This window comes from Rattus norvegicus, chromosome 16 (assembly GCF_036323735.1).
Source record: "Rattus norvegicus strain BN/NHsdMcwi chromosome 16, GRCr8, whole genome shotgun sequence".
NCBI classification, from domain to species: domain Eukaryota; kingdom Metazoa; phylum Chordata; class Mammalia; order Rodentia; family Muridae; genus Rattus; species Rattus norvegicus.
Window position 1 is genome coordinate 4,269,919 of NC_086034.1, and position 20,082 is coordinate 4,290,000.

Here is a 20,082-nt window from a genome sequence, read left to right on the forward strand (position 1 = left end):
GGGTGCAAAGAATATTTATCTCACCCTTGGAAGGAATATGTGAAGGGCGTGGAGACCGATCTCTCTTCGAAAGCTGATGAGCAGAGTCCTTTATGGCAGAGGGAAGAGCTTCCTTCACGTATTTATCAAATCTTGTCCTTTCCCTCATGCTTCACAAACTTCCAGTCTCAAACCTCCTCCAGGCTCCTCAGCTGAGAAACAAAATACTGGCCTCCACAGTTGAACCTTGGGCTCGGCAACCTGAGAACAGTTTGCAGACTCACAGACCTTCCAGTTGCTACTGGCCATGGCAGTGCTGAGCTAAGCACACCTCCTTCACCTGGAGTCGATGTGAGTGTTGGGAATCGCTGCCAGATTTAATGGCCATTAGGGCATTTCTCTGGAAAAGCTGATGAGTGCATTAATAACTGGGGAGTGCTTTCACTTTTTTCCCCTAAATCACCGGTGTTAGTCAACCAGCAAGTGTACCATTTTATCGACCGCACACTCTTGTGTGTGTGTGTGTGTGTGTGTGTGTGTGTGTGTGTGTGTGTGTGTGTGTGTTGAGACCTTCACTACTGGTTACTGGGGTGTTTATAAGGTAGGAAAGTCTGCCCTCTGCTGCAGGCTAAGGATAAGCAAGTGCTTCACAAGTTTATAATATGCTGACATAGTTGTACATATATATATATATATATATGTATATATATATGTACATATATATATACATATATATATATATATAAGACATGTGCCTAGAGGTGTACCCATTTTCTTTTCTGCTCATTGACTCAGTCCTGTTATGATTAAACAATAAAACTAAGAGAGATGCAGGGTGAGTCTAAAGGTTTTAAGATCCTAAATTGTCATTTTGGACATTGATTGGTGATTGCAGACACAGTTACTGAAGGTACCCCAGACACAAAGGAGAAACCATTGCTGCTTTAGAACCAAACAAATCTGAAAAGTCCCTCAGTGCAAACAAGGGGACTGAGGCCATAAGGGGTGGTTCTTACATCACTGTGGTACCAAACAATGCCAAATTTTGCTCCTGTACTCTTTATTCCCTGACAACTATACTGTGGGGATCCTGCACCATCTCTACAAAGTCTCCCCCACCCTCCAAACCACCCAAGAAGGCTACCCTGACTGCCTTCAAAAGGGCATGCTGTCAACCAGGCCAGCACTCTTGTCTATGAGGTTTCCAGTTAACAAGACATTCACCATTCACAGTCACTTTTATGACATCAGATCCACTCCAGATGAAGAGGAAGGAAAGTGGTTCTTTCGGAAGCCACTGTAAATGATAGCAGATTAGCAGTTGGATCGTGTTAGGGAGAGTTCCTGTGTGCATGGAAGTTGGACAAGACAGCCTTGCTAAAAGCAGAAGGAACAGGAAGGAAGGAAGAATGAGGGGGGAGGGTGTTGGGTCTAAGCTGTGAGCAGGAGCCACAGGGGAGGTGCATAGGATGCTAGGACTCAGGACCTTCCCTATGGGAAGACAGTCTGGCAGCTCTTCTGAACCTCAGATACAGAGGCAACTGGCTTCTAAGTCAATTTCAGTAAGAACCATTCTCAAACATCCCAGGCAGCCCAGAACTTGAACTTCAAAAGCATACTCTCACAGATTATTGGGTTACCTATTGGTGGGTCTGAACCATTTTTCTGTTTTGTGTTGGTAGAAGGAATTCACATTTTGGTCACTGCACAAGAAAACACACACACACACACACACACACACACACACACACACACAATACTTTGACAGTACAAGGCATTTGGAGGCTATGGTGATGGTAAAGTGCTTGCCATGCAAGTTTAGATCCCCAAGATTCATGTAAAAGGGAGATGCAGTGCATTGGTACTACTGGGTGTGGGGACCAAGGCTGGCAGATCATTGGAGTTCATTGGCTAGCCAGTCTTTCAACCAGTGACTACCAGATTCTATGAGACATCCTGCCTTAAAATTGAACAGAGAACTACTGAGAAAGATACCTGATATAGACTTCTGGCTTCAGGATATACATGTACACACATGTACTCACACCTGCATGTTCACATGGGAATACCTATGACAAGTACATACATATACCATATACATACAAAGTATAAAACAGTAAAGACAGACAGTTAAACATCACCCCTCTCTTCCCATAAACTTACTTGTAGCAAGCATCCCTCCCTTACTTTTGCTTCTGTTATTACCCATTCTACTATCCCATAGCTAGGAAGATGGCTCTGACAAACTAAGTAACAAATGCAATAACAAAATCAAATAAGATGATTCGGCCAGCACGGGGGGGGGGGGGGGGGAACGCGTCGGGATACCTACCTCACCCCCTGCTAACCTTTGCTTTAACTTCTCTGTGTAAGTAAGCCTCATGTTATTTCAGCCTTTGTTAAATTGAAACTGACTCCAGGGTCCTAAACACAAGATGCATCTTTATCATTTATGCACAGGAGTTTATGAGAAGGAAGTACAGAGGTCCCACCATTGCCCACATCACACTGAATGTCCGGCGCTAAGCTAAGCTAAGCTAAGCTAAGCAAGCCACTGAACTGCTTCAGCATCTTTTCACTGAGCTGCCGAGTAGGGGTGATCGAACTTGCCAGGAGAAGTAGGCTAAATAAATCCTTCTCCACCTTGGCAGCTCATTCCAGGCAGCACGAAAGTGCTTAACCCAGGAAGACCTGACTCTTTGCACAGAGTCGGGCACTCCCCAATTCCTCAAAAGAAAGGATATTTCAGTAATCTTGTCACTGTCACAGACAGGAGGAATTTGCTGTCACACAAACATGACCAACTGTCTCCCTCCACCATATACATTACAAGTTGGGACTCCAGATCCTTGGCAGAGAGATCTGTATTTGCGCTAAGATACTCAGCTCTTTTGAGGTAACATTTACAAGAGAGAAATCTGTTTAAAATCTTTGACATTTTTCTTTATTGGAGATATGGTTCCATACAATCCAAGCTGATCTTGAATTGGTTATGTAGTTTGAGAATGGCTTTGAACTTCTGATCTGCCTGTCTCTACCTTCAAAGTACCAATGCAGACTCCTACAGTTTGTCTCTCTGGGGATTGAGCCCAGGGGTTAGCACATTGTAGGCAAGCATCCTACCACATGAGCCACATCCGCACCCTACCACATAAGCTACATCTCTAGCCTTTCATTTCCTTTATCACCACTTAAGGGACTTAGGCCAAAACACCAAGAATCTACTCAAGAAACTGAGAGAGTTGAGCACAGTGGCTCATTATAACCCTAGGGGGAAGAGAGTGAGGCACAGGCTGCTATGAGTTTTAAGCTAATCTGGGACATTTAGACCAGCCTGAGAGCGTGAGAGCCTGTCTCAAAACCAGAGAAACTGAGCAAGATCATAGAGTAGAGTAAAAGATCTCCCAGCATGAGGGTCCAATTAGTTGCTACATTACGCAAGACCCTACATGTCAACATCACTGAAAACACAGGAGCTGGAACGACACCCTCTAAAGTTCCCTTTGATAAAGGGCCCTCCCTAATGGCTGCCTAACCAAGTATGCAATGGGTCTGAAACACTCTTTGCTTAACAGGTGAACATTAGAACTTAGGCATCAATGAAGCACGTGGTCACTCTGTTAGGTTAGCAAAAGAAAACTCAGCAGACTATGGCAGAGCTGAAAGGGGCCAGGGGCAACAAAAAGGCATGTTGACTTTACCTTTTCCTCATTGAGAAAGCTTAGCAGGTGAGGAAGTCAGCCATTTACCTGTGTACTGGCCACACCCACTTCACATATTTTCTAATGTAAGCCTGGGTCTTCTCGCAGGTACTGTATTGCTGGGTGAGAGATTGGTAAGGGCCTAACAATATGGGGAGGCTCACATCATTCAAGAATGCAGCAATTAGATCAGAGGTGGAGACATAATCTACAACACTACAAAAGGGACTCAAAAGACTCCCTCTGGGATGCTTTCTTGGATTGTTCCAGAACAGGTAGTTCCCTGTATACCAGCACTGCTAAAGTTGTGAGATGTGAGCTTGGAGTTCCTCATGGTCACCTTTACCCCTAGTCTAAGTCATCCTTGGAATGGCACCCTTGATGGGAAAGCAGTGGGAACGGAATATGATAGTCCAGGGGATATATGTGTACCTGGACCACATCGTACCTGACATCTTTGTCCCCTTGAATATGTTAATGTAAGCCTCCCAAATTGCTCCATTTCCTTTTAGAGACGGGGTATCCCTATTAGTCCTGGCTGACCTGGAACTATGTAGACCAGATTGTCCTCCGACTCACACAGATGCACCTGCTTGCCTCCCAAGGGTTGGCATTAGTGGTCTGTGCCACCACATCAGCCCGCACCACACCCTTCTCTTAAAAATAATCTTGCCTGGAGTTCCAGTCATGGGTGATCAGATTGTACGCATTGAATGCAATCCCTTTTCTTTATACATGAACTGCTTTTAAAGACCATTTACTGATTATATCTATATGTATGTGTATATGTGCATGTCTGCCTGGGTTGACATGCACCACATGTGTATAAGAGCCCACAGAGGCTGGAAGAGGGTGCGGGATCTCCTGAAACTAGAGCTGAAAGCGGCTGTAAGCTGCCTGGCGTGAGTGCTGTCAATAAAGCCTCTTGCAAGAGCAGTAAGCACTTTTACCACCGAGTCATCTCTCCAGCCCAAGGCACTTCTTAGAAAAATAGATTGTATGTGAAATACTTACAGATTTCGTAACTTTAATGATTATTTGGGAACATCGGATTGATAAGATGCCTCACTACCTACCAAGATGCACTTCTGTGCTTGAGCACACTTCTCCTCCATGCCTCCTCCAAGCAACAGTATAATAGTTAAGCTCTGAAAGCTCCCACTCTGGGACTGGCTCTCCCCTACCCCTGTGTGGGACAAATCCCAGGCCTGGCTCCCCAACTTCCTCTCCTTGTTCCTTGTGCGTAAGGAGCCCATTACAGTGCCAGGCATTGTGGATGGCAATTGTTAGTGTATCTATAATCTGTAACTTCCTTTGAAAATGTGATTAACGAATCACAAACGGTTTCCATAGATTTCTGAACACAGTCTCCGAGCCACAGGTAGGCCTGCAGCTTTTGGTCCCTGTTTTACGGAAAAAAAAATATGTACGGGGGAATTTAATAAGGAAAGATATTGTGTGCTATGAAATACTTTGAGGTGGAGTTTCAAATAAAGGCCAGATGTGGCTAGCACACAAACAAGCCTATGGCTAGGGTGATGGGACAAGAAGACACCGGTGTTTGGAGCAAGCCAAAACTACCCAAGGGCTTACTTGAAGTGCAGTTTTTAATGGCCCTGATACAATCCCCTTCTGTGTTACCTGCAAACTGGCTTTGGAAGCACAGGGAGGTACGTCAAGGTGTGGCCAGTCTGACTTCAGGAAAATGACAAGGGCTTTGCTTCTCCGGTGTTCCTTTTAGAAAAGCCCAAGGGCACTACTCACACATATACTTGTGCTCTCTGTGCAACAAATACGGTATGGCTCTAATAGATTAATTGTTCCTGCTGCTATAGGCTGTCAAAATAAAACAGACAAAATCCAAAGGAAGGAAGGAAGGAAGGAGGAAAGGAAGGAAGGAAGGAAGGAAGGAAGGAAGGAAGGAAGGAAGGAAGGGAGGAAGGGAGGAAGGGAGGAAGGGAAAGAGGGAGGGAAGGAGGAAGAAAGGAAATGGTGAAGAAGACACAATGCCTAAGAAAGTACCATCTGGATGAGAGTATGGTCAACTGAGAGCCAGTCATCCAGAAGTTTGCTTCTCTTGCCAGGCAGGCATGACCTTCTCCTGGCAAAGACCCCCCATCTTTTCTCCTCTCCTCCTCTCCATCCTCACCCTTCCCCAGGCTAAAGAGACTATTTCAGAAGGGACACAGGTATCTTTCTCTCCCGTGGGCAATCATCTACTCACTCCTATTCACCTAGGCAGCCCACTTTCTGATGAATACAAAATGCTTCTCGGTCCCTGTGCCAGGTACAATGAGTCTTTGGAAGACCTGGAAGAACTACTCTAGGAGCATCAGTGCCAACCTTCACATTCTTGGTCTCAGCTCACTATTCATGACTCAGACTCCTTCAAAGTAGGCTGATGGACGGCAGCTAAAAGCTAGTGGCTGGCAGCTGGACCTTGTCAAGCCCCCATGCTTCATGAGCGAGAGCAAGCTTTTTGCACCTCCAAACCCCTTTAGATGGAAGATACAGCTCTCAATTCCCAGGGATACCTTGAGAAGCACTGAGAATAAATGTGGCTGAACTCAACCAGAGCATCATAGGCTCTAACAGATGCAGCCTAAATATTTGGCCAATGTTAATGACCACTGATGCCATGGCTGGTTTCTAGGCAATGAGACGAGTATTACATAGTGCCCATCCCCAGTGAGGATACTCACAGGATAAACTATTGTTCCTAATAATAAACTGCTTAATGGGAAACATACCTGCATTCGTGGCCTTTTCTCAGGGCAGAGGGAAGGACATGCAGACTTGTGGCAGAGTGACATCCCTTCCCCTATACTGCTATAGTTGGATCCCATCCTGCCAGTGGCAAATCAAGGTCTCCATAGTGATGAGTCTTTGGGCAGTGTATCCCCTGGCCCTTGTCTGCTCCAGCTCTCCTAGCAACCAGCAGTGACAGAGCCTACATATGCATGTCACTGTCTAAATGGCTTGAATCTTTTCTGTTTCTCTCATTATTTTTTCCTAATTCTGCACATATTAATTGCTCCAGCTAGAAATTTTTGAATGAAGCAGTACAAGCAATTAAAAATACTACTCTTACCACCCCTACACAGGGTCAGTGGGGACGCTGCAGTCTTCTCCAAAGTACTTGGAAGCACTTATTGCTTTCACCTTCCAATGCTCATTGCATCTCCCAACCAGGAATTCATAAAACACATGGCCAGTCAGCTTGGCTCACGTGACTGCCCACCATGACCCTTTGCCTCCTGCTGTTCTCCAGAGAACATGTCTCAGGCTAGGAACTATGCTAAATGCTGTGTCTTACCAAACCCTCCCAACTCCAGGGAGGGTGAAGGAATTCGTAGATGGGAAAATTAGAGCCACGTCCCTTGGTGACATGGCTAGTGAATATCGTCTCTTCCTGGTGTCTGAATTCCCCAGGGTGTGGTCCCCACCTCATTAACTTGACCCTCTGTGCGGGTGAGCATCTTTGCCAGGACAGAAAATAAGTGCCCAGTCATGGAGGCAGAACCATCTAGAAGGCAAACCCTAGTAGGCCCACTCTTCTCTGTGCTGAAGTAAAGGCTATGTAGGCCTCCAGCAGAGTAACTGTCCTTTGCAACTGGCCCTAGTTTTCAGTGATAGCTTCAGATTAAGAAGACTTTACCGTGAGGGACTTCAAGGAGTCAGGGCTGTGTCTGAGCCCAGTTTACAGTGCCCATTTAATTCATCAGGATTCCTCTCAGGACCCCAGACAAGTGTCTACAAAATAGGAAGATAGCATTTGAACTGGAATTTCCACTCAAATCATGCTGACCCTCTGGTGTGAGACTCTACAGTAGCCTGGACTTTCCCCAACAATACACATACCTGCTTGACACATACAACATGCCCTGGCATAAATTCTCTGTATTGGAGATGAAATCCTCTAAGCCCTGGGAGGATGAGAAGCCCAGATCCAGGGCCATGGCGGGTGTGTCTCACAGCAGCAGGGAGTTGAGAGAGGGGCAGTGAGGCTTGTCCAGACGGAGCCTTTTCCTCTTCCTCAGCGGTACCTTGCTCTTGTTAATTAATGTTTTTAGCTGTCTCAGAGATGAAAAGTCCTATGCGCTTTCCTGTAGTTTGATTGCAAAATCCTTTTGATGGCTATAAAACTAAAATCGTTTAGGTGTTTAAAAACAAAAACAAAATAAAACAAAACAAAACAAACAAAAAAAAAACCAGCAACAATTAAAGAGATTGCTTTGAAATCTCAAATGACCTTTATCTCAATCAGTGTCCTCCTAGAAGTCATGAGTCACACGCTGTGTGTGGGGAGGAGGTGGCCTGGCCCTGCCAGGGTTTTGTAGGTCAAACGTGGCTTACTGTACCATGGCTGGATTAGATTTAATTCTCAAGAAGCCAGTCTGTCTGGTTATAGCAAGCTAGTCACAGACATTAAAGTGTGCTCAGTAGCTTGACAGGAAGGAAATTTTGTGCCAGCACAAAGGACAAAGACCAAGGGTTGGACATTGGGAAGAGAGAGGTGATACCAGGCCTTGTGAAGGATGTAGAAGAAAAGAGAGGACAAGGTGGCATTCAAGTTAAGGGGACAGCTAACACCTAGGGGACACTTTCTCTAAGTCCGAATACTTCCAGACAAATCCCTGTGTAAAATTAGATGTTAGAGGTCCTCCCAAATGAATTCAAGAATTTCTGAGAGTTGCACTAAGCTCCTGGCTATGGGTGTGGTGTCTTCCAAATCTCATTTCATAAAGGTTTTCAGACACCACCATGCCATTAGGAAGTACTATCTATGGTGAAGAGAACCCCTATGATTTGGAGGGTAATCTGTGATAACAAGGGACATTTTTTTAATTTAGCATTTACCCATTACTACATTAAGGATATCAAAAGACCCTAGGGTACACTCAGCTGTCACACAATCTTAAAGGGGTCTAATTGGGCACGGCAAACTGATTCTAGAGTTGCCATGGCAAAGAAACCACATTTCCTTATCCGCACAGTAAGGTCCCAAGCTAGTAGCAATGGGCTCTGCAGTTAGCCTGGCCTTCCTTCCGTAGCGGGCAGCAGCTAGCCATTCCGTGGAGAGAGAATTCTGGGTGTGGCTAGTTGCACCCAGGACTGCGAATCAATTCTGGGTGGCCCCATTCCTGATGCTTCTCCCCAGCTTGCCACTGGGAAGAGGAGTCCACGCTCATCATCTCTACTTGTGTGACCCAGAATCAGAACCTAGACACCTCTCAGTGCCCAGAGGTGTTTGATAAGTACACGCACAAGACGGATCTACAAATGAAGTACAGTGGGATGCTGTAAAGAAGGGACGAAGAGATCTTCCCTTCCCAACCAAGCACCAGCACCCAGCGGAAGCTGCACAGCAGCACTTCCTGTCAAAATGCCCAGCATCGCCAAATATGCCTGTGTCAAGTGAGATTTTTATCTAGGGAGATGTTTGGAATGACGAAGTGGGAGTTTTGGTGTGCCTTTTTTTTTTCTGGTAAAATCGTTAACAATATCTGTGAAAGGTTCATACCTGTGGCCACCTTTTCCTTCTAGCTAGTCTCTCTCCTTTCTCACCTGGGTGGCCCTTCTTTCAAACTCCCTGAGAGCTGCAGCCTAAATGAGCATGGAGCACTTCGTCTGATATATGCTCTCTCTCCTAGCCATGCTCTGACCTCCAACCTGGGCAGGTTTCCATCCCATCCATCAGTTCCCCTTCCAGACTCACTGGCCTGGTGACCCAGCAGAATATTTAGCTTTTGTTTAGTGAGTTTGTGTGTGTGTGTGTGTGTGTGTGTGTGTGTGTGTGTGTGTGTGTATGCCAATTAGAGTGATGTATCTTTTAAAAAATGTTTTTGGATACATGGTGGTCTGAATAAGCCCCGGAGATTTCTGGTGTGATTTATGACTCACGGAAAGGCCAAGGTCCCCTGCAAGGTTGCCTGAGTTCTCACAGTCTTTCGTTGCCAGTGACCATGGAAATATGGGAAGAGCTAGGATGGGAGAGAGGATGGGCCAACAAGCTACCACATCCATGGATTCTTCTCACTTCTGTGCGCTTCGAAGTTGAGTCACAATAGGCAGGCCATCAGCTTATTGCCAACCACAACGGGAGTGCTCCCCTGGAAAAGGGTAAGTGCTCCAAACCAGTCTCTTTGTCTGAGTTCTTCCCCTCTAACCCACTCCCTAGGTTCAGAATGAGGGGTTCTTCTACAAACAACAGAATGAGGGATTCTTCAGAGCTTAGCAGCGCTTGGCAGAGTCCTCATGCCCTATAGGACAATGACTAATATTCCAACATTTCTCAAAAGTCCCCTCACTCAGCCTCTGTTGTCATCTTTACCGGTTCCTCTCTTTGTAGACCCAGCTAGACAGAGCTGGCTGCTCAAAAGGTCATCATTACTTCTACCTTGTGGTATGGGCATGTTACCTCATCTGCTTCTCAAACCCTGGACTCCAACTCCGAGTCAAGTAATCGATCCCTGACCCACCGTGGACTCAGCCGGGATGCACTGCTGCCCGACCTGAGTCTAGAAAGGGTCAGTTTAAAATGTCTCCTCATTATCTCTGCCTCTTCTGGTGGCTCCACTATATGACACAAGACTCTAGCTTACTTGCTGGCTTCCTACATTGGCTCCGAAGCTGCTTAGAGAAGGGAGCTTTCTCTTGGGTGCCATTGAGTGTGTGGTGCTGGGAACTGCCTGGCCAGGCTTTCTAGGAAACACTGGAGTGAACATCATGCTAAGGATGCATGCCCCATGCGCCTGCATGGTGACTGCATGGCTGCCTTGCTATGGCATCCTGAGCCTTTACTCATTTATTCTTTATAATCCTTGTAAGAGGCTTCGTTTCTGTTTTCATTTTCTGTGGAGAGACCTGAGAGTTAAGCAAACACACTTCAGGTCACACAGCTTACAGTGGCCGAGCAGATACTTCAAAGGTGTCAGAGATGGCTCTGCTCTATGGAGAGACATGTGCTAAGGAAGATTATTGTTCTAAACTGAGGTTGCCACCCAGTTTCTAACTGAGATGTGTCATGATGTCAGAATGGTATAGGAAGGAGACAGTGGCATGGAGATGACTGAGTTAATGATGATCAAGTCTTTTAAGAAGACTTGCCTTACACATACACACACACACACACACACACACACACACACACTTATACTTTGGTATACACCAGGGTGAGCATGGACACACTGTAAGGGGAATCTAAACCATAGTAATACTTAACCTGCTATAGAACTATAATTCACATAGTTCAATACCAAAGGCCCTCTCTGTGCCTCTCCCAAATCTTCTTGGAGTACGGCCGGAAACCTGGAGGTTCATAGAGAATCATGCCATTTCACTGTTTCTGATTTTCAGGACACATGGTACTCTGAAAACCCTCATATCTGGGAAGTGGTAATACCACTTAAGAATGCCTCACTTAACACTTACGGAGAGTTCAAATGAATCCCTTGGCCGAATTTGGCTCCTTTTTTATCTGTTTATATTTCCTGTTCCTCGGGGGTGAAGCTCCATTCATTTGGGCAATGTCTCTGCTTGGCATTGCGTGCCAAGCCAGGACCTGACGCAAGATAAAATGGCCCGAGAATAATTTAGTAATTTAGGATTTTTGGTACATTGCAGAATGTGTGTGTGTGTGTGTGTGTGTGTGTGTGTATGTGTGTGTGTGCATGTATATATGACTGTGTGTTCATGAGTGTGCATCTGTGTATTTATGTTTTTTTCTGGTTGATGGCTTAGCCTTGTCTCTTGGAACTCAGCTCCAATGTAGCCTGGTATGAATTATACACTTTGACCATGTAGACCTTGGTTTTGAAGTCTTTGGGTCCATGCTATGATCTGGATGTTTCTCAGGGCTTGTTTCTCAGGTGTGATCCCTAGCTTGTTGTGATATTTTGGGAGGTTCTGGAGACTTGAAATCATCAAGCTTCAGTAGAGGAAGACGGTCACTTGAGGCAGGGTCTTGGTGATCACATCTTGTCCCCAACCCTTCCCTCGTGACCCTTCTGTTTCCTGGCCACCACAAGGCAAGCAGCTTTGTTCCCCCACGTTCTCCCACCACATGGTCAGTCTCATCCACACAGAACAGCAAAGCCAGCTGACCAGTGAGCCAAACTTCTGAAACCATGAGCCGAAACACATCCTCCCTTCAAGGGTTTTCCTCAGTGATTTTTGTCACAGTGCTAAAGAGTTAGTTAACAATAGGAATGCCACTGTGTGTGTATGTGAAGGGTCATCTGAGCTTGCTCTTATGACCCTCTCCAGAAAGCTTTCCAGAAAGAGATAGGTAGAAGAAGCAACAAATCTAAGATCTTAACCTAACATCCACCTGTGGAGCTGTTAGGCCAGACCGTCTTCCTGACTCTGGGTGGCTGTTACTCTTGTACAGTTTAATCTAGTGAAAACCTCAGCTGTAAACAAAGACCTGCTACCAGGAACTGTCCTACTCCGCCAACCAATGCAGGGAGGAGGTGACTGGTCAAGGACAGTTGAAAGGGACAGGTGAAGTGGAGGACTCAATGAGAGCTCTGACCAGATCAGACAACTTCCTAGTCTGGAATCTAAATGTTTGGGCTCTTGCTTTCATCTGGTGAACATGCCAAAAGAATGTAGAAATTCTTTTTTACCTGGATTGTAATTTGGAAATATATTTGCTTTCCTCGTGGTCGGTAAAAGCTAAGAAAAAATTTAAGAGCAGGCTCCTCCACCAAACACAGCCATGGTTTCAGTGGTGTGATGGGATTAAATTATTGTGTCCCCAAAGCCCGATGTCTCAACACTTTTATTTGCATTCTTTGGGCCTTATCATTCAGGATTATGTAAAAATGACAGCTGCTTATAATTATTTGGGAGTTTTATGTTGCAATAATTAAAAACATCTGCCTTTATCTTTCTGCTACCAGACTTAACCCTGCGAGGTTGGGTCTACTGAACTTCAAAGAGGGAATCAAGAAATAAAAGAAAACTCCACACATTACTAACAAATTTTTAGCGATTCATTTAAATGTATAACCAGTTATTCCAACAGCCTTCAAACCCTTCATTATCTTTTAAATATATATAATTTGGGACTGCTAATTAGATAGCAATTTAATGCTCTCATGGGGATTCAGATGCAAGGTCTTCCTAAAATGTAAACGCAGAGGGATAATTGTTGGCATTCGCATGATTGAATTCTTCAGTTATTCAAATAAGTGTGCATGTGTGCTCATACAGTGAGAGCATTTGAATATTCTGCCCCCAAACACACATGTAGGTTTTACAGGGCCCTTTCATACTAGGAGGATATGACTGGGTGACCTAATTTACTCAGTTTCCTGGAGAGAGCAGACAGGATCCGTAGGAGAAGCTGAATTTCATTTGGCCATCTTCCTCTCCTCTCAGAGGCAGAGAGATCATGTTCTTTCAGGGGAAGCTAAGTTTCTTGGGATCTGCAGTTCTGAAAGCTTTAAAGCTTGCTGCTCTGGCTTCTCTTTACTGGTCTGCTTGCCATTGTCTTCTAGTTACAACCAATGACTAAGTACAGAGAGAGGAGGTGAGAATCTCATTCTGCCTTGAGTTTAAACTTCCCTGTCTTCCCAGTCCTAGGAAGATGGCCCTTTAAATTGTAGAAAGATGTGCAGCCTGTGAAGCAGCGTGATTGATCAGGGAGATGACATTGGCTGTGATGGAAACCAGCGCACAAGTCTCAGCCTGGAAGCATGGCTAGAGTTTGCATTCCTGGCCCAGGCTAGTAGCTAGCAGCTGAGGCTCATTTCCCTCACTAGGGAAAGGAGGTGCAGACAAATCTATAGGAATTTTTAAGAGATCATTATTCAACACATTGCCTGTAATTACATTTTGATGAGCTTTTTATTGCTAATTTATCATCCAAGATGGGGCATTCTAGATATGAAATTAATCTAGTAAAACAGAGGTCAAAGTGTGCTGAGTGTAAAGAAGAGTACTTTTTTTTTTTTTTTTTTTTTTGGCATCAAATTATTTCACCCAAACATAAAGCAGCAGAAATTCCCACCTCTAAACCAGATTTTCTTCCGGTGCATACTCATGACTTTTGATCCTACCTAATAGACTTAAGTGTAAACTGGGATCTCAGAGCACAAGAGTAGAAGGGGAATGGTAGAGGCACAGGTGCTGGGAGCCTGGGCTGGAAAGAAATGAATGCAGCCCAGTTGTGTGTCCACAGGAATGCTGGGGTGGCCATGGCACTATAGTCTAGATTGGATTGCTTTTAAAGTTATCAGCACACGTAAGCAGACCTCAAGTCAGGCTTGGTGCAATGTTTTTCCTTCTGGAGCTCCAGAGATACGATCCGGGACGCAGCGGGTACATGGGCAGGTACAGCACCATGGGTGGAAGTGGAGCTTCGTTTTCCTGGGGGAACTATGGGAGCCCAGCATAGAGCACACACCCAGGAGCTGGGTTCTCTGGGAGATGCTATCTACTGTCTGGCCACACTCAGAAGCCTGGTGGGATGTTACTTACCCCTCAGTACACTGGCCTTCTGTGTGCCTGGGACCAGGAGGCTCCAGACATAGAGTTTGTTCTCACTTGGGTTCAGGTGGCTGTGATAGATACACAGAATGGCAGGGACAGAGGAAGGGGTCAGTAGTGACTGCATCATCAGGAGCTGGCAGTGCAAGTAAAAATGTGTCCAGGATCCTGGTCTGGAAGTCTGTCTTAAATCCATGGTTAGACTCCAGGTACTTTAGGTATCTCTGGGCCTCACAGTCTTTGCACATGCATGGCTCAAGCTTGGCATGGCCCACGTTTCACAGTCTGGATGGAGATTTCTCCTCCCCCTTCCAGATGTCAGCTTACAGTACATGGGGAAACTAAGAACACTATCTCTGAAGACCCGGGTAAGCAGCTTCTCCTCCCTCCCCATCCTTTTCTCATACACTTGACGCGTCTACTGTTGCTATGGTTATTTGCTGGTTTGTTTTTGCATGGCACATTCTAAATCTGCCATGCATTTCCTTTACCTTTGGATTCATGAACTTAGCAACAAAGCTTATCTTCTCTGTAAGAGGGCGAACATCAGACACCAGGGGGATTCTGGTTGCCTGGCTCTAAGGGAGTACACAACACGATAGCTTTTCAAGAAATAGATATCTCACACGGGAAAGAGAGAAGGCTTGGCAAGGGGAGGCAGAGAAGGAAGCATCCTGTGTACCCTGTGTTCTTCCTAACCTCAGCCAGGCAGCAGCACGAAGCTGCGAGTTTGTAGGCTGCAGACCAGCTCTCTGCAGGTTTCCCCAGCTCTATGATCCACAGGGAGACACCAAGCACTTGCACAGATGCCTGTCAGTACCGCCACTCCTGAAATCTATAGTATAGAGCTTCGTGGTGCACAGTCCCCTTTGAGCCCAGGTCTTCCCTTCATACTTTGTTTCATTCCACCTCCTTTATCAGGTACCTCGTCAGGTTTTTATGTGTGAGAATGAATGGGACAGATTCTGATTGTTGTCCTCTGGTTACTCACAAGAAATGGTAGATGTGTTCAGACATCTACCATGCAGTAGGAAACCATACTCTACAGTCCCTATGAGAAGCCTATCAAGATGGGCGATGCTGTAGTTGGGCTAGAGTGGGTGGGGCTGTGAACTCACTGAGAGTCGGACATCAAGAACACATAGGTCCGGTTGCTTTGGTATCTACAATCAAACAGATACCAATTCTTAAATGTTTACCCAAAGGGGGAATTCATGGGAAAAAATTGAGGAAATAAATTATTATGTGATGAGACATAAAGAATTTAATTAACAAACAGCAAACGAATAAAAAATGGGTAAATGGTCTTTCTCCTCTTCTGCCCTCCCTCCCCTTCTTTCTTTCCTTCTTCCCTCTCCTCTTTGCTTTCTTTCCTGTAAGTGTAATACTTTAACAGAAATAACCCGTCTGGTCCTATTTCTGCATCTTGTGGCCCAGCAAGGACAGAGTGAGTGGGCTGACAGGATTGAACACCACAAAGCATCCCCTCTAAAGGCCAGGGGTGGGATGTCAGAACCTATGGCGGCCCCGAGGTTCCCTGAAGCTGAGAATGTTGGGAGACCTTGGCTCCCACTCCGCAAGAAAGAGAGAGGCACAGATACAGGGGACTGGAGCAAGAAGGCCACCGAGAAAGACAACGAAGTCTGCCATTTTAGCTTGGGCACAGCCAGTCTGGCCCCACCCACATCTGTGCTAGGATGAACAATCTCTGTAATCCAGCAGATCAGCATTGGGCGATAAAAGGAAAACACAGGGTGAAGGGAAGGGAAGCCCGCACAGCTTCAGAACTGAAGGAGGGAGATGATGACAAATCAGGTCCCTTGTCATATCTGACTTCTGAGAAGACTGCCCTAAATGTACTTTCTGACAGACACGTTTCTTGGTCCAAGGATCAGACTTCTTTCCTCTGCAAATATTTAATTAATTTTTCTTTAAAATACAACCATATATGTAGCTCCTGACACTCAGCTGGCCTCCCTGATACATGCTAACAGGCAGGATGCTAACTGCGACTTAATGAGGCAGTCTGGGTAGGGTGCTCTTCATTGAAGTGTCTGGTCTCTGACATCTTGGGTAGCTACGGCATGGTTGTTACTGGTTCTGTATGCTTGCCACTTCTAGAATCCAAGGGGAATATTAAAGCGCATTGCATATTCAAAACATGGAATTGACTCCCACAGTCCACACTACCTAAGTACCCAAGTGCCCACCAAGTCTCAGGACCAAGAAGCCGAGGGCCTGAGTGTGGGATGTTGAAGCCTAAACACCATTCAGCCTGGTATAATGCAGGTTCTCCCAGTAAAGTTCTTTATTCCTTAGATCAGAAGCTAATCTGGAGAATTCTCACTCCAGTTCCCAGGCTAGGTAGCTCCCAAAGTGTCCATGCATTTCAGCAAGAAGAGAACAGGTACAGATGCAAGACTCTTGTGCCCCCATAGCCATATAATGTATTTCAAAATGAGGCAGCACGCTCTGTGAGGAGCTTACAGCCTTTTCCCCGCTTAGTGAACATGATACTTTGAGCAAATATAGTTTTTAGGCAACCATTATTTTTTTTTCTTTTAAACTAGAGTGGATTTAACCGGACCTAAGTAGGGTCATTCCTCATCCCTGTTCTGAGGCTGTACCCTGCCTAGCAAGACACCATTTGCTTAGGGAATCAGCACACAGCGATGTCCGTGCGCCACCTACTGGGCAGTCTCCTTCAGTTCATCAGCCCCTAGAGAGACCAAGGAGGGCTGAAAAGAGACTGTAGCACTTGCTTCATGGTTTATAATGCTAGGCTTTACCACATATACCCCAATAGTCCTTGCCAGCAGAATGTATCCTCCTAAGACCAAAGAGAAGCCATTCCCGAGTTCCCCAGGTCAGTAGTCTTTCTCTGGGAATCCCTCTCGAATTTCAGGGCAGCCAGCATGGAGAAAGGCAGAGCTTTATCTGTACACCCACAGGTCTTCTTGGCCAGTCATGCTGTTGCTGTCGGTGAGAGCATTTATAGAGTGATGAGCATTTCCTAAGCAGAAATGGCTTTCTAACTGCCCAAGACTCTTTCGCCAATGCCATTATTTGATGGCAGCGGCATCTGTGGGATGTCAACAAACAGAAGGTCAGGGGGCAGAGGGATGACCGACCAGGGCAGAAGGGCTTGACAATCCACACATGCCCGACATAATGAGGAGTGAATGTTTAATGAAAGCACATGTGGCACCCACATTTCTCATTTGCTGTAGAAACACAGCACCCAGACTCCCATCATCTGCATCCTCTTTCTGACCCTGTGTGGTAAAAGGGCAACAGAGAAGCTAAACTCATAGACACATCCTAGCAGCCAGTGACCCAAATGGGCAGAGGGAGGTGCAAGCTGCGGAGCTTCGATGAAGTCTGAGGCTTTTCCAAGGTGGCCACTGAGCTGAGAGCTGGAGGAAGAGCCGATCTCTCTCTCTCTCTCTCTCTCTCTCTCTCTCTCTCTCTCTCTCTCTCTCTCTCTCACACACACACACACACACACACACACACACACACACACACACACACACATGAGATCAGATTCAGGGCAAAACAGCTGGACAGGGAGAAACTTGGGGCCTTTTAGGGAAGGGGCAAAAGCTGTGGAGAAGCCCAACTCTATAAGGGTCCTGCTTAAATGCTACACCACTTAAATGCTACACCACTTAAATGGCATCTGTTCTCACGAACCCTTAGAAGACCTTCAGAAAGTTGCTGGACCGAGGAAAGAACTCTAGCATTGCCTTCACCTAACTTCTGCTTCACCCTCTAATTAGTATAACACATATTCATATATACCAAAGAACAGGACCAAAAGACACATTTATTAACATGTCTGCCTCTTGTTTCTTGTACATAATAACCTCCTACAGGGAGGGGCCCATCTATACCCAATGTACAAGGGCAAACAGGGCTTAGGATGACCTATTTGAGCATCCATAAGGCATAGAAACAGTTTGATGACATAGGACAGGCTAGTCAAGGGTGACATAGGATGGCATGTGGGAACTCGGGCTGCAGAGCACACATGTCAGGAGCAGCTGTATTTGTACTGCAGGAGGTTGGAGGACTATAGAGTTATGGGAGATGGCACTGTTATCTCTAGGATTTGGCCTTGTTTGAGAGTTAGCCTGCTTTTTCGGGAAGAGCATAAATAACTTTCACCTCCAAATAGCCTGATTGGATAACTGAAACCTCAGCTTCTTCCAGTGTAGATAATGCCTTCCACACACTGGTCACTGCAACACAATTCAGTTTAGGAGGTCCACACGGTTTAGGAGTAAAGCCACATGGCTGACACAGCCTGTGCTTCCTGGCCGAAGGAGAGTCCATCTGCTCTGGCTTCCAGCCAGCTTCTTGTAAAATTCTAGCCATCCCACTTCCTCCTCAGAGGCCAGCCAAGCTCAATCCGAGAGGGGTGGGTAGGCATGACTGACCACTGTTATCACTATCAGTCATTTTCTCACGAGAGTTCTCTAGAAACTGCCAACATGCCCATTCACATCTTTGGCCAGTAAAAGCTCTGCAGATGACACAGCTAGCTGTGGCTCTTGAGAGATGGAAATATTGGTCCTAAGTGAGACACATTGTAAGCGTCAAAATCTCTATCCGATTTCATAGACTTCTAGAGAAAGAGCACAATGGTGTATTAGTTATTTTATGCTGATTATATGTTAAAGCAGCAATGATTTGAAGACAAGCTAAAATATTATCCTTAAACTTAATTTCACCTGTGTCCCCTTTAGATGTGGTTACCAGAAAACTTTAAATAACACAGGTGTCTCGTTTTGTGGCTCACAGTGAGTTTTGCTGGACAGATTCTGGCGATAACTTCACCACAACTGCCCTGGAAATCGGCCACACCCATTCTCCAATCACTCTGCAGCCTGCTTCCTGAGGAGCCAAGAGTGCAGTGAGCATAGGGCATCCGAGAGCATCTGGTTCAGGCACTTTGTACCTTGGTGATATGGAGAAAGTCACAGCACCCCTCAGTGCCTTGGCTTTCCATGGTGATGATCTCCCTATTCACAGAGCACTCCAGGTCATCTATTCACTACACAAAGTTGCCCAGGGTAACGTCTAGAAATACACCTGGCCCATCCTCCTCTCTCCCAACCTTCCAGAGTCCCTGGACTCTTTTAAGGTGCCTATCACGTAGGCTCACCATTCTATCTCTCCAATGAAAGTTATTGGCCTGTGAAAAGAACCCAGAAAGGTGCCCTTCCCATAGTGAGGAAGCAGCACATAGCCAGAAGACACACTGAGTAACAGCCACATTAGCAGATGGACCCAGTGGCCTTAGCTCTTCATATTTAACTCTAATCCCTTCTCATCAAATCTTCCCTTCCCTGAAGCAGAGTCCAGATCAGTAACCTTGTTCAGGCCTAGCATGTAGCAGACCTTCAATGACAAGGAAAAGATGATAAATTACCCAACCTCAGTAGTCTGTCTCCCACCTCTTCAACAATGGCCCATGTGACTTGATCAATACATTTGCATCTAAAATAGAATCTGGGGCTAGGGGTGTTGTTCAGATGATAGAGAGTTTGCCTACCGTGGGAAAGGCTCTGAGTTTCATGGTGGCACCACATTAACCAGATATGATAACATATACCCAGAGTCCAAGTACTAGGGAGGTGGAAGAGGAAGGCACAGATGTTCAAGGGCAGTCTAGAGTCTATGAGAGCACATTTTAAAACAAATGAAAGAGATGCAATGGGGGAGAAGTAAGAGATAGGATATAAAATATAATCCCTCCACCATCTTCCCCCCACCTCCTGGGCCTGAAGACACAGAACAGACAGCTTTGGGCTGATTTCAGCATGAGCTTTTTGCAAATGAGTCCCAGATTTTGTGGGCTCAAGGTTCTCTGTGGAATCCTGTCATTGCCACAGCTGCA

General features: G+C 45.8%; 1 protein-coding gene across 5 annotated transcripts in view; it reads right to left on the reverse strand.

The window, feature by feature from the left end:
• Cacna2d3 (calcium voltage-gated channel auxiliary subunit alpha2delta 3) overlaps positions 1-20,082 on the reverse strand; it is an 813,990-nt gene that overhangs the window by 164,871 nt on the left and 629,037 nt on the right.